This window comes from Acinonyx jubatus, chromosome B2 (genome assembly GCF_027475565.1).
Source record: "Acinonyx jubatus isolate Ajub_Pintada_27869175 chromosome B2, VMU_Ajub_asm_v1.0, whole genome shotgun sequence".
NCBI lineage: Eukaryota > Metazoa > Chordata > Mammalia > Carnivora > Felidae > Acinonyx > Acinonyx jubatus.
In genome coordinates this window covers 104,521,699-104,546,938 of record NC_069385.1, presented here as the reverse complement: position 1 = coordinate 104,546,938, position 25,240 = coordinate 104,521,699, and the positions used below count along the sequence as shown (strand labels likewise).

Sequence of the window (25,240 nt, the reverse complement as noted above, 5' to 3'; positions counted from 1 at the left end):
AAATCAATAGGCATTTACAGAAATTGTGATGAACCCTTTCTGTGGGCCTTCGTCTTTGGCACAGTGCCCCCCCCCCCCCCCCCTTTGCTGAGCAGCTGTGAAACTTAGGGAAATCTTTATTCTGTTGTATTGAACTAATCTCTATCTTCCTCCTACATAGCCTGCAGTCTTCATGAGGACAATGCCTATTACCCTCCGGTCTTGTACCTTCAGTTTCTAGCAGGATAACTAATGTATAATAAACATACAATAGCATAATAGACACTTAATTCATCCCCGAATGGCTCTCCTAGTGTGATAGAAGTATACAAAAACAAAAACAAAAAACAAAAACAAAACAACAACAACAAAAAACTAAGGAAGAAAGGAGAAATATAACTGTCACTAAGGATAAGACATAACAAATTACTTTTGAGCCTTAGGTTTAGTCCTTGTGGTTGGTGACACGGATCTATGCTCCCATTTGCCTTATATCCATTGCCCTTTGTGGTGGTTGTTCCGAAGCATCTCTTTGGCCCTTCTGGCTGCCCTGTTGCCAGCCTCAGCTCTCCTGGGATTATCAGATTGTCTGCACCTTGGAGTAGATCTTGCTCATTCTCAGTGCTGTGTGTTTCTGATCACTGATTGTCTTTTTGATGATTTTCAGGACCTAAACAAAAAGTTTATTAGAGCTGGAGTGTATATTCAAGGGCAGGAATGGCAAAAGATGAGCTGATAGAATGAACAGGTGCATGAATATAAGGAAGCCTGGAAACCAGTTTCCTTCAACACGCTAACTGAACAAAGACTTCTTGAATCACCAAAATGTGCAAAGCCCTCCTAGGCAAGCTGTACAGGGCTGCTACTTTCATGGAGCTTATACTGTAGGGGGAGTTAGAGAGTTGGAGCACTTTCCTCAGAGCGATGGGGAGTTACTAAAGTGCTATAAGAACAGATTGGGTTTTAGAATATAGCCATGCGGCAGTGTAGAGAATGAGCTGGAAGGTGTAAGAGTGAAGACTGAGTGATCCTTCAGGAGGCTGAAACAGTTGAGCCATGACAAGAGCAGCCTGGACCAGGGTACTATGGACGGGGATGGTAGAAAATGAAAATATTCGTGAGTTACCCGCAAGTGAAAATAGAAATGATGCGGTGATAGAGTCAATGTGGATATGTAGGCTAAAAACAGATAGTGTACCTCCTGAATTCATTTACAAAGATAAGCATGAGAGCAACGACAATAATATTTCTGGGTGATGGCGATACAGCATAACAGATTATCTGGACCCTGGACACAGATACATCCATTCAAGTCCCTCAGATCCCTACTCTGTCACCTGTGAATGGCATTAGCTTGGCCAACTTATTTAACCACTGTACACTTTAGCCTTCTCATCTGTATAGGGATAAGATGGGATAAGAAAAGCTCACACCTTGCAGGCTATTGTGGGGATTAAGTGGAATACATTAATAGAAGCAGGATGCATATTGTATGGAGTGTTACACAAGATTTATTAGATGTGCTTCCTGCTTTCAAAATAGCTAAAGTGAAAGGAGGTACATAATTACTTGAAAGTAAAACAGATAATTAACTTAAATTAATTTGCATATATTTAAAAGCTGTACCTAAGTATATACAGATATGCTTAGATATTATTCATATGATTATAGACACTAAAAAGGATACAGTTTGGGGGGAGAAATTTACAACACTAGGCAGAGAAACTTAGCTTTGTTGAATATCATAAGCTAAATATTATGCTTGTTATTTTATATTCATTATTTCATTTAATTACTAAGGAATCCTGTGACATAGATATCTCTTACTCAGTATTACTGATATTAGAACTGAGATTCAGAGGATTAGGAATTACTGGAATTTGAAAGCAGTCCTACGTACTTGAAAGCCTCTCTTGATTCTGCTATTTGGACTGCTCTGTCTTTCTGTGTTCTTAGCGTATCTTGGATATTTCCTTGTTGTGAAACATTATCTATTGACTTTTCTTACTTTGCCTATTTGTGTATCCAGGGAAAATATTCCACTGCCTATGTCAGCTTTGCCCCCGGAGAAAAAAGGCCTTTGCTTAATGATTTCCCTTCTCTTGGTGGGAAGGGAGGTCTTTCTATAACCAGCAAAATTCAAAGGCCTTCTCTTCAGGAAATTAATGTAGAAGGAAGACGTTAGAACATGAGACTCAAAAGGAAAAACATGGGGGCCTGGGTGGCTCAGTTGGTTGAGTGTCTGACTCTTGATTTTGGCTCAGGTCATGATCCCAGGGGGTTGGGATCGAGGCCTGTGTCAGGCTCCACACTGAGCCTGGAGCTTGCTTGACATTGTATCTCTCCTCTCTGTCTCTCCCTCTGCCCCTCTACTCCCACCTCTCTGTCTCTCTCTCTAAAGTAACTTAAAAAATTACATTACGTTAAAAAAAAAAAAGGAAAAACATGGCCTACAAAATATTGTTTTCAGGTCTTTTGAGATTTCATTCAATTTACATTTCATTCATTTAAACTCTGGCCTGTTTGATCAGAGGGATCAAACTTAGCAACCAGCTCTACTCTCAATTTCTCAGTCATTTCTTGTTTTGTGGAGTATAGTGCTTCCCTGATGACAAGACAGCCTCCAGCATATATTTCTTTTAAAAAATAAACCACACACACACATACACATGCAAATTCCATATTTTTTCACTTTTATCAAAGCGAAATCAAATGGTGCATAGACCTTATGATGAAAAGCAAAAATCCCTGCCCTACCTCTTCCTGCTCCCAGGCTCACTCCTGAGGGACGACCCCCGTCATTTCTTCTTGAATATTTCTCCGTATCTCTAAACGATATTTATAGAGCTCTATTTCAGGATTACCCACATTAGACCAAAGTCTCTTTTTATTGCTTCTTTAGTGGTCCCACAAAATTAAGTCAATTTGTTTCATAAAACAACTTTTAATTATAGTTATCTCTTTAAAATAAAATAAATATATGTTATTAAAAATATTAAAATGTATATAATCAATGGCAATAAAAATAGCTACCATTTACATTAATTATAATATAATTTTAGTGCTAAATGGATTTACTCAATTCATTTAACCATCCCCCATTGGTACATACTTGGCCTGACTACAAATTTCTGCCTTTGTAAATGATGCTGAATAAGCAAAAACTATTGCTAAATTTGAGTGCACACATAAACTGTTTCCTCGAAAAAGTTTCTGGTAATATAATTCCTGGCACGGTTTTTATTTTAATTTGTTTTGTTTGTTCTTTTTCATTATAGTTTCTGAAACATTTTGTTAAACTTCTGTCCAGAAAGTCTGCACCAATCTATTTTTCTTCCATAACATAAATCAGCAAATTTTTCTGTAATGGGCCAGAAAGTAAATATTTTAGGCTTATGGGCCAAAAGGCAAAATTGAGAATATTAGTCAGGTTTTTGTATAACAAGAGAGGAATATACATTTCCATACATTTTTAATTAACAGAATTCAAAATTAATGATAATAATAATATATAATTTATATAACATGAAGCTACTAATGAAAAGAATGAATTTTTTGGGGGGTAATAACATTTTGCTCAATTGGATATGGTAGGAAAAATAAAGAATGACCCTGCAAATATGTCTACACCCTAACCCTTGTGTCCTTTAACTATGCTGTATAGCAAAAGGGAAGTTGCAGATATAATTGAGCTTATGGGTGTTAATATAGGGATAATGGCTTAGTTTATCCAGGTGGGCCTATTCTAATTAAATGAGCTCTTTTGTTTTTTAAGTTTATTTACTTATTTTTGAGAAAGGAGAGAGAGAGAGAGGCAGAAAGCAGAGACAGAGAGAATCCCAAGAAGGTTCCATATGGTCAGTGTGGAGCCCAGCACAGGGCTCAAACTCACGAACCATGAGATCCTGAGATCATGACCTGAGCTAAGTCAAGAGTCCAATGCTCAACTGACTGAGCCACCCAGACACCCCTTAAATGAGCTCTTAAAAGCAGAGAGAATGCTTTAGGCTAAAGTCAGAGAGATGCAGGGAAGGAGAAGTAGAGATTGGAAGTGTGAGAGGGGGCTGACCTGTGGTTGATGGCTCCTGTGGAGGGGCCACATGGAAAGCATGAGAAAGAATGTGGAGAGTATTGCGGAGCTCCAGACTGGCCCCTGGCTGATAGTCATAAAGGAAATGAGGGCTCCAGTTCCACACCCATACAAACTGCGATTGACCAACAATCTAAATGAGCTTAGAAGTGGAATCACTCCCAGAGTTTCCAGAAAGGAACATAGCTTTGCTGACACCTTGATTTTGGCCTGTGGGATTTGCAGCTGCAAATCTGACTTATAAAGCTGTAGCTTATAAAGCTGTGAGACAATAAGTGAGTATTATTTTAAGTCACTAAGTTGTGGTCATTTGGGGTTTCAGATTTAGTGTTCTCAATCGTCAAAACTGATTGCACATGTCCACCTGTTAATGTTGATCTGTAATGAGATTTTGTGTATATTTCCTCTATGAAATGCCTTTTCCCAAAGAGAGGAACTGATACTGATGACCATCCACAACCACGTTATTTTAGCGCATATAGTTAACCTCTTAGAAGGAATTGATTGATTCTATTAGATTCTCGTCTTGATATTTGCTTTACATCATTACATTGCAAAGAAATCATGTCCAATTGAAGGTTCTATAGAAGATCCTCATTTGCACCATTCAATGGATTATAAAATATGTGCATTTCCTTTGCACATTCATGAAGGTAAGAAAAATGCTGTTGTAAGCTTACTTTTAGCTCAGAACTGTGGTTTAGCCCACCACCAATTTGCATAAAAAGATCTAGCTTATTGTTTTAACTTATGACAGCACAGGTCTTCTAAAGCACTTTGATATTACTTGTGATTCAAACAACATCAGTATTGTGGAAATAACTCCGTGCATATTTTTGCCACCATCAGTTATAACACATCTTAGCAGATTCCACTTCAGGTTGTTGTAAATGAGTGTTTACTCACTGTGTTTGAAAATGTTCTCATCTGTATTTGCTCTACACAGATTATTTACATGGGTAATTTTTCAGTCACTTCAAACTCATCATTGACTTCACTAATAAGCAATAACCAACTAGTATTGTCAGTATCTTTGGACTAATCAAGAGCCAAGGAAAACTACTTGAGATAATTTACCTTGTTTTTAATTGACTATTTGCTTCCCATGTTTTCAATTCTTTGAGCAGCTGTTCTTGGCAAATAGTTGACAATGTTAACTACTTTCTCTGGCTACATTTCTTCATATGATAAGTCAACATTGGTAAGTGTGTTCTCTTGATTGGCTAATAAATGAGCTGCTCAAATATTTAATTGCAGCCTCATTTTTTTTTTTAATTTTTGTGAAGAAATTCTGTTGTAATGAGATATTTTAAACTTTTCTTTTTTCTGATTATTGCTTTCCCATCATGGGAGATGTGATAAGTGCATAATCTAGAAATATCAACATTTATTAGTATTGTTATAGTGTTACTGCTTAATACAAAAATATTTTGCCATCTAATTTGATACCAAAATAATCCCTTTACTGTACCTTAAGACTGAGTTAATTATTCAGGGGCCGCCTGGTGGCTCAGTCAGTTAAGTGTCTGACTCTTGATTTCGGCTTAGGTCATGATCTCAAGGTTATGAGATCAAGTCCTGCATCCAGTTCTGTGCTGAGTGTGGATCCTGCTTCAGATTCTCTTTCTCTCTCTCTCTCTCTTGCTCTCTGCCCTCCCCCCCTAAAAAAAAAAAGACTGAATTATTCAAAGTCTAGTTTTTTCTTCTCTTATTTTATATCGTATATAATCGTAATAAAACAAATGTTATAGTACAGCAATGTGCATAACACCAGAAATGTTGTAAAATAATAATTGTGATTTATAGTGAACCAAGCAGCTGTGCAAAGCAGTGAGCAGGCAGCATATGGTCTGTATCACAGCCACTCAACTCTCCTGTTGGCACATGACAGTAGCCACAGGCAATGTGTAAATGACTGTGTGCCCATATTCTAATAACTGTAATTAGGGTCACTAACATTTAAGTTTCATAGAATTTTCACACACCATAAATGACTGCTTTTCTTTTGATTTTACTTCTACAGTCGAAAAAGGAATAACTCATTCTTAGCTCATAATCTATATAACAACAGATAGAAGTCTGGATTGGACCTTTGGGCTGGAGTTTGCAGACTTCTGTACTAGAAGAATACCTTTTAATAAAAAGATCAAAATTTTCAAATAAACTGAAACCACTAAATATTCACCATCTCTTTCTTTTCGTGGTTTACATCAGTAGGAAATAGCAGGGAAGAAAGGGGACTTTAGAGGAGAAAGGAAAAGCCATGTTCACTTTTTTCTCAGGGCAAGTCTCCTTACAAATGAACAGCCTAGTATTTAAATCATTGGAATGGGACACATGGCAATTGCTGTCAATTCTACTACTGTCACTTACTCACCGGCTTCTACGGCCCTCCCTGTTCCCCTCTACACCTGCCCTCATGTAGTGATGTAACACTGTGCTTGTGAATGATGTTAATCATAATAAGTAACATTTACCGGGACCCCTACTAAGAGCCAGGACCTTTGAATATACTGTTTTACTTAACCCTCACAGAAGTCCTGGGTGGGCAGTTTTCATTGTTATACATTTCTAGAGTAAACTGAGGCTCCAAGAAGATACATTATTTACTTAAGGTCTCATAGCCACTAGATGGCAGAGCCTGGATTCAAATCCAGATCTACCTTGCTTCAAAGCCCATATAATGATTCTAAAGAGAAAGGGGATAAGGGAAATGAAAAAGTCACAACTATCTAAAAAGAATTAGCCTGCTGTTGTGTGACCTATCATTTCCTTCAGCTCAATTATTAATGAGTTAAGCATCTAAGACAACTGTCAGTTATAATGTGTATGTATTTCTACTGTCAATGGAACTGTTATATGGTAGCCTCTTATGAAGTTAAATCTCAGATAAAGTATATAATATACAGAACATAATGATGCGACTCCTTGGTTAAAATATAAATGCTATTTTACAATATGTAACCCAGTGGGCTGCAATAAATTGAGAGTACAATAATTATGTGTGTTTCAAAATCAGAATAATTTTTTGAGTGGGCATATTAGGTTACAAGACTATCAAGAGAAAACTCAGGATTCTGAATGCCTTGTCATCTCATAAGAAATTTCACAGGGAAGAATTCAGTGTTTGGTTGATCTGATAAAACATGAAACAATATTTTTTATATTTTTCGAAGGTCTCCATCGATAACATTTCCATGTCCCCCAGTTGGAAGGTTGGGTCTCTCCAGTCAATATTGATTGATTTGCCTCATTTAGCATAGTTTATCTGCTCAACAAATATGTCGATTTGATTTAAGAAAATCTATTTTATGAAAACCCCAAGTTCCATAATGGGTAAGTGATTTATAGTTTACAATGCTTCCTTTCTTCATAAAAGCAATTGCCTTTTTGGCCTCTGTTTAATGACTATCATTCAATTGCATTAAAGATGACCATGCAATGGATCAAACAGAATCGATGCATGTAATGAATACTCATAAGTCTGCATGATTGTATAAATGTGAATATGAGTTGTTGAAGATGACTTATTATTTCAAAGCTGTAATCAAAAATCCAGTGAAGTCCAACATATCCTGTAAGAACATCATTAAGTGTTTGAGATACTAAACACTCTATGGTATTAGTGTAGTGGAAATGTATGTATTTCACAAAGTCAAAAGTACCTGTCTTTACTCCAAATACATAGGCTTTACCCAAATATCTGGTTTTAAAAAAACATGGGCAGCTATCACTCCGATGCAAGTTTGCCCATGTTGAAGACAGAGCTGTACTGATGCTGTAATGGGATGAGATCAATAGTAGCAAGGCCAGATAAGGTGGAAATTTCCAGAAGACTAATATTAACTAAATGATAATGAAAGCAGAACAATTCACAGTGTACTTATTCTGGGACAGACATGGTTTTAAGGATGCTCTAAATATTATTTGTTTAATGCTGTCCATAATATTAGACTCTGAAACTCTGGGAAGTTATTTTTACTAATTAAGTGGTGGATCAGTTGGTCTCCAAAAAACAAGGAAGAATCACTACTATCTATACCCAGGTGGAACTTATTGTTTTAACAGATTCTAATGATTTGTAATAAAATGTCAACACATTTTAATGTATTTAATCATTGTAAAGACAACTAATAATCGTATTTATGTAAGATATGATTGGAATTCAGTGAGAATGAACATACAGATTATTGGTTTAATTTTGGCACTCATTGTCATAACCCCCTTGTTGAATTGTGCTTTTGTGTGAAATTTTGTAATTTTTTTGTTCTCAAATTTGAATTTCCTTCATCTGCAAATAGAGTAGATATCTCTAAGTCAGCAGGTTGAGAAAAATCTTTTCATCGTGACAGCATTCAATGCATTTATCAATTGCATTAGTAATTCTTATTCCCAATGTATAAATTACAATTTTTTGTCTCATATGTATTCCATCTTATGCCTCCCGTGTTGATTATAGCTTATTACTTGTTCACATCCTGCACTACCACAAGATTACTTCACTTCTCTTTTCATTTTTATCTGTTCTCTTTTTTTAATATTGTCCATCTGCCTTCTTTGATACAGAAGTTGTTTAGGTTGAAGAGTCAATTTTATATATCCTTTAATGTTTCATCACTATTTTTCTATAGTTTCTCCGAGTTATTTCACAAATTTTAGTCTATTTAATACCTTGTAGCATATTAAACTTTGACTTAGTTAATAAATATCCAGAACCTTTACTGTTATTATAAAAAATAATTATCTGTTTTTTTTTAATTATTGTCTGTTTAAAGTTAAAATAGGTAAAAAGTTAGAAATTGCAAACTTACTTATGAATGATATTAAGTAAGTATGCATTCAGAAATATACATAAATCTTATAGTTAATACCCATTGCTGTCTTTTGTATCGATATTTATAAATTAACAAGAGTCATCTTTGCATGATCATCGAATATTTGATTGGAGGGAAAGTCATTCCCAGGGAAGCTTATGAAAATATTGTTCCTTCATAGAAAATAGCTGCTGTCTTCAAAGGCTACTTAACTTACATTGTCTTTAATCATCATAGCAATTCTGCCAAGCAAGTATTTTTAGTGCCATTTTGCAGCAGGCTCAGAGAGGTCATCCTGTAAGAATTAACTATGTGAGGATTTGACCTGAGATTTGCCTGATGTGAAAGCCTATGATTTTTCTGCACTAGGATGCAAAAAAAGAAAAAAATCTCAGAAAGGGAAAAAATAACTATTTCATGAGAAAATCAGGTTGCCAGGGGCTGCAGAATCCCTATCTCTCATCATCTGTCTGCGCATGGGGCTGGCCACTCAATAATGCAGGCAATAAATCATAACACAGAATGGGCATTGGTACCTAACTGGAATCTGTAAATGTTTGAACTGTTAAAAGAACTCCTGTGTAATATTCTTCAACTGTCCCGCTTCAGCCTTGCCTTTGATTGCCTTATTCTTGACAGAAGTGGTCATAATAGTGTGTTCAGCCATCCTTTAAAAGAGCATTCTCCCATAGTATTTAAATACAGTCAATTTTCCACAGCTTTAATTCACACCAAATTTTCAGTTGCACACTCATTATATAAACAAATGTCCAGCATAACCACTTTTTCTATTAAAATTTTCTTGAAAATTGTGCAGTAAGCAATTTCTGATAGTGCCTGTATTAGGAAAGTTGGCCATCTCCTTTTGGGTTGACTGTATCCAACAGCAAGATATATCTGGGCAAAATTATCATTTAGGACAACTGAGATGAGAGAAAATGTGGATAAACAGAATCTTTATATTTTAACACATTGTAGTTACTTGATTTAATCTTTTAGAATTTTGGGAGCTTTTACTATCCTTCACCTAAAACAAAAGCATTATTATTTTTTGCATTATTCAACATCTGGTGATGTCCATAATAAAAACGAAACTATACGAGACATGCTTCAGAGTATAGAGCAGTGGTGCTCAAAGTATGGACCTCAATCAGTCAGCTAAGCATTACCTGGGAGATTGTTAGATGTGCAAATTCTCAGGCTCCAACCCAGATGGACTGAATCCGAATCTCTGCAGCGATTCTGGGGCAGGGCACTGGAATCTGTGTTTAACCAAGCTCTGCAGGTGATTCTGATGAGCATGAGGGGTATTGTGGAACACCATTACATGAGATCCTTAGACTCGCAGCATCAGCGTTACCTGAGGCCCACACTGCAGCCTACCGAAGCAGAATTTATATTTTCTTTAAAAAAATTGTTTTAATGTTTATTTATTTTTGAGAGAGAGGGAGAGAGTGGGGGTGGGCAGCAGAGAGAGGGAGACACAGAATCTGAAGCAGGTTGCAGGCTCTGAGCTGTCAGCACAGAGCCTGATGTGCAGCCAGAACTCACAAGCAGTGAGATCATGACCTGAGCCAAAGTCAGACGCCCAACTGACTGAGCCATCCAGGCACCCCAGAAATTATATTTTAACATCACTGTGTTACCAGTTCACACACTAAATAAAGACCTAAATAATATCTCACCAGACAGCTAACTCCAATATATCCCATACATGTCTCCTGTCCTAAAATTCCTGATGTTCTATCTACGGTGAACAAAATTGACTCTCTCTGAGTTTGATGATTTTAATTCTAATCTTGCCATTCCACATATATGGAAAATGACCTAGAGGGGAATTAAAGTAGTAATCCACTGATGGGCTAAGTCTAGTGACAATGGTTCTTCTCTCTTCTGTAGATGGTGTGGAGCTCATACCAGCTCTTCCATATTGGTGTACAATATCTGTGCCATTGACCTTGCCAAGTGCCAGATTATCCACTTCTTTTAATCTTTTGGAGTAAAGCATTGAAGCCTTTGTCAACTTGTAGCCAGGGAATTCATTACTTCTCCATCAGTTAGCATGGAGACTAGAATTAATTTATAAGATAATAAGCTGTGATTAAAGCATCATTGGTTATGAGTCACAGGTCTACCACTCAGCCCTGGTATAACTACGCATAATTTGTGATTTTTGAGAGTCCACAGGCTGCTCTGAGGCTTACTTTATTGGTCTGAGAAATATGAAAAAAAATGAATAATTTAAAGTTGTCTTGAATTCTAACTCAATGGTTCAGTAATCACTTCAGTTACTTAGATGACTAAAATGAGGTCATCAAATAGGTTTGCTTGGATAAGGAGTCAGGCAAGGAAAGGTTCAGTGTGAAGGGGAAGTCAGTGCAGATACACTGTGCAGGCAGGTGCCAAGAGACGGCACCAATCCTCTTTCCTGGCATGTGAATGGGCTTTAATGGGGCCACCAAGGCGAGATCCTTTCATGGACTCTCTTCTGTAAGCACTGGTGTTTGTGTGCCTGGTTTCCGCTTCCTTGTTTGAATTTTGGGACTATATGTACTATCCACTCACCATGATTTCTGGCTCTGTTAGTGGGATTCATGCTCTCTTTTCCCCTTTCTGAGATGTGTTGGGCCCAGGCAGTGCTGGGGACACTGAAAGCAGCTATCCCCAGGTGCAACAGACTTCTCTGGCTTGCTTCATTTAATAAAAATAGTTCTGGCACTATCATAAAACCTTTCATCCTTGAGTCTTAAATTATTTCACAAACATTTATTCTTATAGAATTCCTGCAAGGCACACATTATAGAGTCACAGATTGATGCAGACTTGGAGATAAAGAACTTCAGAGATCATTCACTTCAAATCACTTCATTTTTCAGGTGAAAAAATTGAAATCCCAAAAGGTGAAGTGACTTACCCAAGCGGTTCTCTTTTTTTTAAAAATGTGGATACAAGACAGTTAGGTGGATAAACCCCAAGCCATAGAATGCATTTTTAATTATTGTATACAGTAAACTTCAAATTTTTATTTACTAGCCTTGGGAAGAAATTCACTCCATCTTTTGAAAGGTAGACCTAAGGGTTGGACAAGTGGATAGCGATGGGTTAATAAAATGGTGTGTCAGTAATGAATGATGCTTATTTATTTTTATTTGTTTTTAATGTTTATATATTTATTTTGAGAAAGAGAGGGAACAAGTGGGGGGAGAGGGACAGAGGAAGAGAGAGAATCCCAAGCAGGCTCCATGCTCAGTACAGAGCCTGACATGGGGCTCGATTCCACGAACCAGTGGGATCATGACCTGAGCCGAAGTCAAGAGTTGGATGCTTAACTGACTGAACCACACAGGCGCCCCATTAACGAGTGATGATTTAAAGTAGTATATTAGTGAGCAGAAGAAACAACGTTATCGTTACTCATTTAATTTGATGGTACAGAATAGGAAAAACTGCTAGAAATGACTCTCTCTTTATCAAATCTGATAACCTCTTCTCCTGTCTTTAATCCTAGAGAGAGCCAAACACTTCTTACTCCTTTGTCACCCCCTCTCCCCCCTCCACATATTAATCATCTGCCACTTTAAAGGATGAAGGGGTTAGGATGGAGAATAAAGAAATTGATCCAGAAACAGACCTACTGATCAACAAGATAACTGCAGAACCCTTTGCACCTTTTCAGAGAAGGGAAAATGACACAAAAGCTATTGAGATAATATTTATCCCATGGGTGCAGGGCATTTTCAAGGATCCAAAGCTGTCATCTGAGAGTTCACAGACAGCAGAAATATATCTTATGTATACTCATGCCTACCCCAAAGTTAATGACACTAAATGCATGATAGTGGTGCAAATGAAGTGCTATGCAAGCACAGGGAAAACATATGGATTTGAGATGGATGGCTTTGGGAAGACTGGGGAAAGAATTCAAAGTGAAACTAGAAAAAAAAATGGTAGGTAAAAATGAGATTGATAGGAAAGGGCATTCCAGATAAAAAGGAATCTATTTTACTAGAAGCATCATTTTTCTTCTTTCCTGAAAGACAAAAACAAGTAGAAGAGAGTCCCAGGGATGAATGACAGTATGATGGTAGAGCCAAAGGACTAATTTGTGGAAAATAATGCAAGCAAATGAAGATACAAATCATGACTAGTGACAATGAGAAAGTTCCACTTGAGTGAACTTATTTGGAGCATTGGGGGAAATTTTACTGCTGGATGGATGGATAAAATGAAGAAGGGAAATAGGGTTATGTTACAGAGAAAATGGACAAATACTGAGATTAAGTAGAAGACAGGAAGGTTGCAAAGGTCCCACTTAATGTTGTGTAATACAATCAACTAAGACCTGCATTGACAGAACATTAGAAGACATATGGATTTGCCCAAACCATAAAATGATTTTACCTGTCTAAATTCTTAGGACTACTTTTTTAAAGCTGTCTTTTCCAGGAGATATGACTGAATCTAGAAATGTGTATCTCAAAGGATAATACAATTGAAGAGATCTGATTGATGGTCTAAGAAAATGAGAATTAAGGTAATATGATAAATCTGAGTACATGATGTAATATTTTAAGATAAATGTGGTATTCCCCACCTTGAAATCATAGCAAGTTAGAGCAAAGAGTGACTTTAGGGATTTTTACTGATATGCATAACAGCATAGAAGAGTCTCAAAATAACTATATTGAGTGAAAGAAGCCAAACCGCCCCTCCCCCACCATGAAAGAGTACAGACTTAATGATTTAATTTTTGTAGAACTCTAGAAAGAGCAAACTCTAAGAACAGAAAATGGATATGCTTGGGATTTCTTGGGGATGAGGGCAGGGTAGGCTACATTATAAAGGCACATAATGAAATTTTTGGTTGTTACAGATGTATATGTTCAGTGTCTTGGTGTATATTTTAACAGGAGTGTGTGTGTCAAAGCTTATCAAATTGTACACTTTATACATGTGCGTTCTCTTGTATGCCACTTCTGCCTCAATAAAGTAGTTAAAAAAAAGATATAATATGAATGACAGGAGATCTATTTGCACCCAGAATATATAGTAATTTGGCAAAACTTTCCTTGGATAGCACCTAAGACCATATGCCTATCTGACAATATCTCTTCTTCCTGCGGAACGGGGGAAATTACTAGTGATTTTTTAAAAAGGAAATATGCCTTTTATATCTCTATAAAAATAGAGTATTTTTGCAATTCATTTGTAGAGCAGGAAGGCCCAGGACCTGTTTTCAAGATGCCTGTTCTCTGATGCCAGCTATGGCTCTGACTTACTCTGGATTTTGGAACTTAATCTCATTTTATGACGTGCAAAATGGAAATTAAAATATCTATGCCATACTTCACAGACATAAAAAAGATGAAATTATTTAGAAATATTTAGAATATTTTTGTTGGTACTGTGCGAGCCTATAGGGATACAAAGATAAATAGGATAGGTTTCTTTTTCTCTAGATGCCTGTATTTTCTCCTCCCGATAGATGATAGATAGAGATGCAAATCAAGTGTAAGATACTCTGAATTTTATAATTATATTGTGAACCGAATACAGGAGAGGTACCGAGGAGGAAGGATCTAAATATCTGAGGGTTGAGCAAGTAACATCTCAGTTGGTCTTGAAGAAAGAGTTTAGCGAATAAAGATTCAATGAAGAAGCATGTGCAAAAGCATACAGACATAAGGGGACGTAGGACTCAGAAGATGTCTTTGAAGTTCAATTTTCTTGGAGGACAGGGCAAGTGTGAAAGGCTGTTGAGTGATGAATCTGAGGACAGTGGAGAGCAATATTGAGATGGGCTTTCTGTGCTACCTTGGAAAATGTAGAGAATTTGGACCAAAGGGAACCAGTTGAGTTTCTAGGCATGAGAATATGTAACCAATATAAAAGTAGCATAAATATATTATGCACTAGACAGGTAAAAAATAAATAAATGAATATGTTAAAAAAATCAGTGAAAAAACAATTTATTGATTAAATATTTGACTTTTCCTATGGATACTTTTGGAATTATATAAATAAAAATTGATGCATGAGTGTAACAAAACCGTCCACAATTTTATTTCCTGTTAAGATGCTTTTGCAGTATAAATCTAGATTCATTCTTAACAACTAGTTAAGTGATTATTATATTTCTTTGTTTTTTAATTTAAAGGTTTGATAGTAGTGACTTACCATAAATCAAAGACTGTTTTCTTAGGAAAATACTGACTAAATTTAATTTTCTCTTGGGAAATAAGGACTTGTAAAATGTAAGTGTGCTGAAGAAATGCAAGCACAGTTAAAAAAGGAATGGTATTGGGGCGCCTGGGTGGCTCAGTCGGTTAAGCGTCCGACTTCAGCTCAGGTCACGATCTCACAGTCCGTGAGTTCGAGCCCCGCGTCAGGCTCTGGGCTGATGGCTCAGAGCCTGGACCCTGTTTCCAATTCTGTGTCTCCCTCTCTCTCTGCCCCTCCCCCGTTCATGCTGTGTCTCTCTCTGTCTCAAAAATAAATAAACGTCAAAAAAAAAATTAAAAAAAAAAAGGAATGGTATTAATGACATCGTAACTGAGAAAATGGCTTATTAAAGCAAAGCAAAATAATTAATAGATCCTTTTCAATTGTATGCAGTAGAAAACTGGATGAATGGTACTCTTACTGAAGTCAGTTCTTTGCATGGCCTTGAAAGTTTCCAACATTACTTATGGAAACAATATTTATATCTATTTTCTCAGTTCCCTAATGACAGTGTTGCTATTTCAATGTGGACTTTGGTGGTCGGAAGGACTGAATTTAGCCCACATCGTGAGCAATTCTTGCTGGGTAACTTTAAGCAAATTATTGGACCTCTCTAATGCTCAATTTCTCCATTGTCAAATGAGAATAATAATATTCAAGTTACAGGGTTGTTACAATGGTCAGGTGAAACAGGGATTCTAAAATACTTAGCATCGTGTTTGACTTAATAGGAAACCCTCAGTAAAAATTAGATGTTTTTGTTGTTCTTGTTATCTGGACTTGTTGGGACTGGCAGATCAATATGGGACCAATTTTCCTGTTTATACTGAGTACGTGTATAGCCCTATGGTGAGTAGAATAAAGCACCACATTGAAAATCGGGAAATCTAGCTCTTGCCACAGCTCCGACTTTAGTGAGCTGTGTGACTTTGAAAGCGTAATAGGATGTCACTGATTCTTTTCATGTACAAGATGAGGGAGCTGGACCCTTTATTAGATTTTAAAAATGCATTTGAATAATCTAGAGATTCAGGGATTTCCTTTGTTGACGCATACTGAAATGGAGAAAAGGGAGAGGAGAACAGATAGGATCCAACTATCAAGCTTTGCTTCAATATCTGAGCTAACTAGTGTTTAGTTTTGGATCACCTGGACGGATTTTGCTTGAACAAAGCATCCCACAGCTATGAAAGTTTGCAAACCACCATATTTTGTAATTTCAGATGTTCCATTAGCTATATAGTTTTGCAAATGTGTTTGACTACTTGTAAGATCTGAATCACTGACAAAGTCCAAAATGTTTCCATGCTAAAGATGGAAATAATTACATTTTTCTTGTTAGGATAGAGAAATTAATATATGTGCCAAATATGATGATTAACAGTTTTATGTAAATTTAATCCCTATAAAAATCTTGTAAAAGAGGCATCGTTATCTCATTTGAAAGATATGACAAGGAAACCAATACCCAGGAAGTTTAAATCATACCATAAATGATCAATTTGGAATTTAAACTTACATATAGGAAACTCTAAATAGTATGATCATTCCTTTGCAATTAGTAAATCCCTAATGAAAAAGCCAATAATACAGTAATAAATAGCCCAAGGTATCATTCAACCCACTTTTAAGAAGTCCACCTTGGGTCTCTGAATTGTTAATTGAACAAGTTTTCTCTGAGCACTTACTCTGTGTCTAGCACCTTAGAGCATAGGAAGATAAGTAGTTCAGAGCTCCTGCCCTCTAAAGGCTTATAAATTAGCCCTTAATACAAAGACGGGAAGATAGGCCCTTAATAGGAAGCTAGTATAAGAATAAACACAAGTATATGGTCCAGTTTAGGTTCGCTGAGAAAAGGAAAGATCAAAGATCATAAACACAGAAGGTAAGTATAGTTCATTTGCAAATAGTAACAGTTCATCTTTCTAGGTATATGTCAATAGGGTGAGTCTGGCCCAGTCCTGAAACAGGAGGAGAAGGGGCAGGTAGCTAACTCAATATAAATTTCAGAAGGAGAAGGTAGTGGCGAGCAGAGAAGGAGCTATGTTAACAATTTAAGTCATTGGTTAGTAACCTGCCTGTGATCTGTACACCAGACCAGCCAGGTCTTAGGGCCTCTGTGACCGTGACCTGTATTTCTTTTTTAAGGCTGCCAGCTACCCTCACCCAAACTGGAGTTCACAGACATGAGGAAAAGACCAGGAGCAAACACACACTGAGGACATCTTCAAGTAGCAAGTATCCCACGGCCTCAGGGCACCTGGGTGGCTCAGTCAGGTAAATGCCCGACTCTTGGTTTCAGCTCAGGTCATGAGCTCATGGTGTGTGGGATAGAGCACTGCGTGTGGCTCTGCACTGACAGCTCAGAGCCTGCTTGGGATTCTCTTTCTCCCTCTCTCCACCCCTCCCCTGCTCTCTCTCAAAATAAATAAATAATCTTAAAAAAAAGAAAGTCACGGTTTCACACTAAAACTATCGCAGCAAGAAGGAATGAAATTTTGATGCAAGGTACAAAATAACAAACAAAAGAGTTGCTTTGCTTCAAAGAAAAAAAAAGTGCAGGCTAAATAGTAAGGTGAAGTAACTGGAGTTTCATGATGATGAAATTGATGCTTCCCTTGGCCAAATTACACTTATGTCCGATGCTATCTATTGCCACCTGGTGCTTGCACAAAGATGGTGACACAACCCTTTTCGACACAAATCCTTTCTCGGTTTGGAGAAACTCTAGAACTGTCCTTATTCTATCTGAGTGGCTTTGAGAGTAAGAACATTCAAATGATGGAAATAAGAATTACTCTAAAATATAACCAAAGGTTGAAGTTAGCATTACACCAAAAAAATGAAATCATTTCAGATGCTCCATGAAAAGCATATGAGATCTCGTGTACTTGTTGAAGACTTAAGTACCTAGAGTACTTAAGATTCCTTAAAATGAGACCAAGCTCTGTACCTCTACAGCAATTTGCTTCACATTAAGTAGAATTTCAGCTATTTTTTGTCTGAAATTGGTATGATAAAGTAGCTTCTTTATCTTCTTTTCATTTGAGAAGCTGCTTCCTTCCTGGCAGTAAGAAGGTTGGCATGGTTGATGCAGACCTGATCCAGATTTCTAATGCACACTTGGAGAGGGCTTCTCAAACTGTAGGAGCCTTGACCATGGTCGCCAGTTGGCACTGTTCCATTCCTTAAGGGGGCACCTGCTTCCTGCATCAGGGGGAGCCTTGTGCATCAGGCTGGGCATGTGGTAAGGGGCCTCCAACAGAAGCAGGCCCTCCGGACACACCTGGAATCTCTACTCTTCTGGAACTTGGCATCGTGACTGTTTGCACTTCCTGTGTCATGGAGGTAACCCCACCTTGTTTTCTCTTCTTCTGCTCCATGTCTTGGGTACGGGGCACGAACTACACAGCTACACAAACATGAGACACATATGAGAATAAGTTCAGCTAAAAAGGAAAACCATTGCAGTGGAAATGTAGAAAACAAACAGCAAGAAGTCTCTACCAGTTATCCCAGGACCCAAGAGCAAACCCCTTACTTTCAGCCATGTTTTCTTCGCTATAATTCAACTGATGCATTTGTGGATTCACAAAAAAAGGAAAAACAATTATGACATGAGGTTTGGGACAGAATCCCTGAGTTCCAGAATCTCTGAGCCACTTCTATCACTACCTCACTGGATGTCTGAGGTAAATCCCTTGGTGTCTCTGAGCTTTATTCTCCTTGATGGTAAAATGCAGACAAGGGAACTTCAAGATTCTTTCATCTTCTAAAGTCCTAGGATAATATGGTTTTACTGATATCTATCATGAGAGATGTTTCAACTATCACAGAAATGATGAATACAAAAGGATTCACTCCTGGGCGCCTGGGTGGCTCAGTTGGTTAAGCGTCCAACTTTGACTAAGGTCATGATCTCACTGGTTTGTGAATTCCAGCCACACATTGTATCAGGAGCTCTGCTATCAGAGCAGAGCCCACTTCAGATCCTCTGTCCCGCTGTCTCTGTCCCTCTCCTGCTCATGGTCTATCTCTCTCTCGAAATAAATAAACATTTAAAAAAAGAGTTCACTCTTCAGAAAAAAAACAAAACAAAACATTTCATACGTAGTGAATACCAATATATAGATAGATATAGTAATACCTACAACACAAGCTAATTTCTCTATATTGGGGTTTTACTGTTCACTGATGTTATATTTAAATGACATTTGTTTTAATGTTTATTTTTGAGAGACAGAGAGAGGCAGAGTGCGAGCAGGGGAGGGGCAGAGAGAGAGGGAGACACAGAATCTGAAGCAGGCTCCAGGCTCCGAGCTGCCAGCATAGAACCCGAGGGGGGGCTCGAACTCACGAATGGTGAGATCATGACCTGAGCTGAAGTCGGATGCTCAACTGACTGAGCCACCCAGGCGCCCCTTAAATGACATTTTTGATCGGTGATCTGTGTTAACTCCAGTGAGGTTTGTTGGTGGTGGTGGTGGTGGTTTTGGGGGGTTTTGTTGTTGGTTTTTTTGTTTGTTTTTGTTTTTGTTTGTTTGTTTTTTTTTCAGTGATGAAATAACACAGATATTCTGAGCAGATATTCTCCAGTGATGACTTACGGTTAGGGGTTCATTTGGGAAATTATCTGAAACTGCCCAAAAGGCCTAGATCCTAAATTCCTAAGGTAAAGCTGACTTAGTGGTTGGTGAATGGCACTATCATGCTTTTTCCTTAATCTTAATGCATCGTCTTGCTAAATGAAACAATTTTGTAGTTAAAGTTAATAGCGTAGCGTCATAGGATCTTAGATGTACAAAGTGTCTCAAGTATACCTTACAGTTTCCAAGATGTGCTGAGCTTTGATGGCATAGGATGAAGGCTTCAATGAGATGATTGCCTCTGGAATTGGGTCTGAAGTTGAATTCCCATCTCTTTCACTGGGTAAGGCTTGTCTTATATTTGCATTTTTACACACTTTGTCTTATTAAGGCTGATACATTATAGCCCACCACTTAAATTCAATATGTCATTACATCTTCTTCTAGATGTGTTTCTAACCCATTTTTGTCTGGATAGAAGTCTATTTGTTTCTGGGGCGCCTGGGTGACTCAGTCAGTTAAGCGTCTGAGTTCAGCTCAGGTCATGATCTCACTGGTTGTGGGTTCGAGTCCGGCCTCAGGCTCTGTGGACCTGGACCCTGCTTCAGATTCTGTGTCTCCCTCTCTTTCTGCCTCCCCCCTTCTCATGCTCTGTCTCTCTCTCTCTCAAAAATAAAAACAAATAAAAAAAAAAAGAAGTCTAGTTGTTTCCTTTGAAACTTTTCTTGGGGTGCCTAGGTAACTCAGTTGGTTGAATATCCGACTTTAGCTCAGGTCTTGATCTCACAGTTCATAGGGCTCTCGGCTGTCAGAGGGGAGCCTGCTTTGGATCCTCTGTTCCCCTCTCACTCTGCCCCTTCCCTCCTCAAAATAAATAAACATTAAAAAAAAAAATAAACGCTATTATTCCACTAAACACTATTGTGTTAGTATTATCTTATTAGTCAATATTACTGTATTATCTGAGGTTTTCAAGTGCATCCTTTTAGTTTGGTTTCTTTGCTTTGTTTGGGGATTTATTACTCTAGGCACAGCGCACCTCTATTATATTCTGATGTTATGTAATGCATATCTGCAAATCGTTCCTGCTTGTTGCACTCTTCTGATTAAGGCACTATCATGTTTTTCTTATACTTGATGTATTTTATTGATAAAGAAAATGAATACATTGTGAAACATGATAGTATGTTATCATAGTTCTTTAGGCTATTAAACTTTTTTTAAATTTTTTTAATGTTTATTTTTGAGAGAGACAGATAGAGTATGAGTGGGGAAGGGGCAGAGAGAAAGAGGGAGACACAGAATCTGAAACAGGATCCAGGCTCTGAGCTGTTAGCGCAGAGCCCGACATGGAGCTTGAACCCACAAACCATGAGATCATGACCTGAGCCAAAGTCAGATGCTTATCTGACTGAGCCACCCAGGTGCCCCTGGGCTATTAAATATTTTAAGAATCAATCTGGATAAATCCTCTTCTAATATTTATTTGAATCTCTCCTCCCACATCCTTTTAATTGGTCATATATATTCCATATTCTGAATTTTTTTAAGTTCATTTATCTAAATAATTTCCACTACTCAACATGGGGCTCGAGCTTACAACCCCAAGATCAAGAGTCACATGTTCTTCTGACTGAGCCAGGAGGATGCCCCTATATTCTGAATATGTTTAAGAATTCTTGAGGCGCCTGGGTGGTTCAATCAATTAAGGGTCCGACTTTGGCTCAGGTCATGATCTCATGGGTCTTGGATTTGAGTCCTGCCTTGGGCTCTCTGCTGACAGCTCAGAGCCTGGAGTTCGCTTTGGATTCCACCTCCCTCTCTCTCTGCCCCTCCCTTGCTTGTGCTCTGTCTCTCAAAAATAAATAAACATTAAAAAAATTTTTTTGAAAAAGAATTCTATAAGGTTCTGTAACTGTAAACATCATTTGGTTTTATTAAAAGTTTATTCCTCAAAAAACTAAATATTGATTTAATTGTATGACCCATCAATTCCACTTTTAGGTATATACCCCGAAGAATTAAACACAGGGACTCAAATATACCTGTACATTCATGTTCATAGGAGAGTTACTCACAATAGCCAAAAGGTGGGAAAATTCAACTCCCCATCAACAGATGAATGGTCAACAAAATGTGATATGTGTATAATGTAATATTATTCAGCCATAAAAAGGAAACATGTTCTTAAACATACTACAACTTGGATGAATCTTGGAAAAAATATATCACATGGGAATATATAAAAAAAAGCCAGATACAAAATTACAAATATTGTATGATTGCACATATATAAAATATCTAGAAGAGGCAAATTAAATTCGTAGAGAGAGCAGAATAGAAGATACCAGGGATTGTGGGAGAAGGGAATGGGAAATTATTGCTTAATGGTTAGAGTCTCTGTTTGGGGTGAGGAAAAGTTTTGGAAATAAATGGCATGATGGTTGCACAACATTGTGAATATAACTAATGCCACTGAATTGTATACTTAAAAAAGGTGGAAATGGTAAATTTATGTCATGTATATATCACCACAATAAAAACAAAATTGTTTTAAGTATATAATGTGATTTTCTGACTCTTTGGAATCTATGTTATAATTCTTTTAGGGCAGCAGCTAGCTTGAACATTTGCTCTTTGGCTATGCTGTGAGTAGAGCTTTCTGAAGTGGGCATTCTGCTCCAGAATTTAGAATATAATTTGCTTATATGCAGATTTAATGTACTCCAGAGTGTTAAGTGCATGTTGGTATGCAAACAAGTGTCTGCAGAAGTGGATTTTCTACTAATAACCTCATTTGAGATGTCCCATGAACAATTTCTTTTAGTGGCCATATTAGTGGAGTTCAACACCACCTGCTGGGTTTGGAATTTTCAACATCAAGGTAAATGAAGACAAAATTAACTATTATTAAGGATAAATGGGCCAGGAAGAGCATAGTTAAGCTAAATAATTACTGTAACATGGCTTTTTAAAGTTGGAAACAATCTGGGACTTTTAATCCTCCCAAGATATCAACATGACAGGTGGAAGAGGGAATGTGAAATCATGTTTAACATTCTGTTGCATTTAAAACTTGGATAGAGATACTGGAAAAAGAAATAGGTATAAATATAAACATTAATTAAAATATGTATTAAATAATAATGTAAGTCACTAATATAATGAATATAGATTGTAAAATGTCTAAACTCCTAGAGAAAATTAGACTGACCCCAAAAGAGCGGAGCCTGATGGCAATAGGATGTCTGTCTTTGCATGGCAATTCTTTCCCCTTCCTTCTATTAATGGAATCTCAGAATCTCCAGTCACCTTGACCCAAATCTCAAGAAACATCATTGGTCTGACTGCAGGCACATGATCAAAACTATGTCAGTCTGAATCCCTTCCTGCATCTTGAGGACAAGATGGAAAGGATTCTTTTTTTCCCCTCTCCAGACTGAGTTACAAGACTATGAGACAAAGTTATTACTGTTCAAGTAGGAGCAAAATGGGAGAAAAGCCTGAAAGATGCCAACAAAGAGAGGACGTGAGCTTGCTAATAAGAATGTGGAGCGATTACCTGATGCTGATGAAGCCTTGATATTCTGTTAACACTGAGGTCAACTTCCCTTTTGCTGTTCTGTTTTGCTGGTTTCAACCTATACATAAACACACATGTACCTTCTTATTAGTTTGAAGCATGTATCTACTACTTGGAATAGAGAATCCTGACCAGAAGCTCAGGAAGAGAACAACTGACGTCATAAGTTCACATGGTAAATTAACAACCCTGTTTAAATTTCATTATACTGAAATGAATAAATAAAAATACATCAAAAGGAATCAAAGAAGATATGAAGGCTTATATTTTCCCATGAGACAGAGATCATTGGGTTGGGTAAAAAAAAAAAAAAAAAAAAAAAAAAGTTAAACAAAGAAGCCCAGAATAAAAGCAAATAGACCAGGCAAACAACATTGTTTAAATATTGTTTTCAAGAAACACACCCCAAAAAAATGACACCAACTTTTAAAATGCAGAATGAAAAAAAATACCAAGGAAAGACTTATTTTAAAAACTGCTGTGACGATATTAATACAAGAAAAAAACCAGAACTTAATGTGAAGATTTATTTTGGATAAAGAGGACTATTTTATTATGATACAAGGTGTATTTTAAGAACTTACAACCATCAGGGATCTTTGGTTTTCTAGTCATATAAGTTTAAGATATGCAAAGTAAACCGGAGGGAACATGTAAGGACTAGTACAGAAAAAAGTAACCAAAATAGGAGATGTTAACACTTCCTCTCAAAAATCATCAGATCAGGCAGTGCAACCACAATGTGAACAAACATGACTCATGGGATGCTGTCATAAAGGGACTCTATTTTGCATCTCACGTCCTTTTGCATTTCTTCAGTGAGCCTATTTTTTCCTTTTTCCTGGCTCTGGTTAACTGGGTAGCTACATCATTTACCCTAAAAAAAAAAATAGTTCCTGTTTATTTTGTCAAACACAGTCTCAATTGAGCCATTAAAGTGCTCAGTCCCAGGCCATCATTAAAAACTCTAATCTTGATGTAAGGCATATCCCGCTCTTCATGCCGGGAGCTGCTGCGGGCAAACATCTAAGCAAAGGAAACTGGTTGGCTTTTTTCCTCCCCTGTTTCTTCTACTTCTCTCTTCCTGGCTAACTGACACCTCTAATTAACTGGGATGGGTGGATGACAAACCTCAGGCAGGCCATGTTGTCTGGTTCATGGAACTGCAAGCCTTTTCCTCGAGACATTGGAAGAGCAGTTTCCTACCAAACTTCAAATCACTCCTTTGCTCCTACAGAGGTCACTTTAGCCAGTATGTTGTATTCAAGCTTCCCCAACTTGACTCAGACCCCAATGTACCGCTTTTGCCCTCAGACTTCAGGGTCCACAGGTTACACTCTGAGTAGCCACCTCCAATCACCCTTCCAGTGATGGAGGCTGGGGAGTAGCATACTCCCCACTATTGCTTCCTGTGGGAGAAGAGGGGTTGTGACTCAGAGGGAGGTCCAATCTAGAGGAATGTTCCTCAACAGTTTTCTCTAAATTCAAATCTTGACATGTTATATCCTAGATGTGTGGGTGGAACTGGAGAGCTGTCCAAAGTTTCATATACTTCCCTTGAAAATTCTGCACTGTGGGTCTGCCGCCTAACCTTGAGATGCAGTTTCTAGCAGGTTCTAGTATTCACAAGTGTCAGCCCCAACTTCCATTTTAATAACTTCTGAAGTAAGACGAGATGAAAAGTATTTGAATAACAACTTATTCCCTGACTCTCTCTCCTTCTCAATTGGCTCTCAGAGGAACAGTTACAGCCTTAAGTGCATTTATTAGAAAAATGAAATAAAAAGTTTATTAAGCCTTTAATATGAGATGTTAGAAAACAATTGCAAGAAAAGCATGGTGAGATGGAATAAACAATGATAAAGCCAGGCTTCCTAATACAGATAATTTTTTTTAAAGGATATGTGATTCCAAAGTAAATTCTAACAAATATTAACAAATATTAACAAATATTAACAAAATATTA

General features: G+C 37.4%; 1 long non-coding RNA gene across 1 annotated transcript; it reads left to right on the top strand.

Annotated features, from left to right (window-relative positions):
• Window positions 1-3,453: 3,453 nt before the first annotated feature.
• Window positions 3,454-25,085, top strand: LOC128315621 (uncharacterized). The gene is made up of 4 exons (XR_008298570.1): window positions 3,454-4,722; window positions 7,246-7,405; window positions 17,254-17,382; window positions 19,662-25,085. It is a non-coding gene; the product is annotated as an uncharacterized LOC128315621 (long non-coding RNA).
• The last annotated feature ends 155 nt before the right edge of the window (window positions 25,086-25,240 follow it).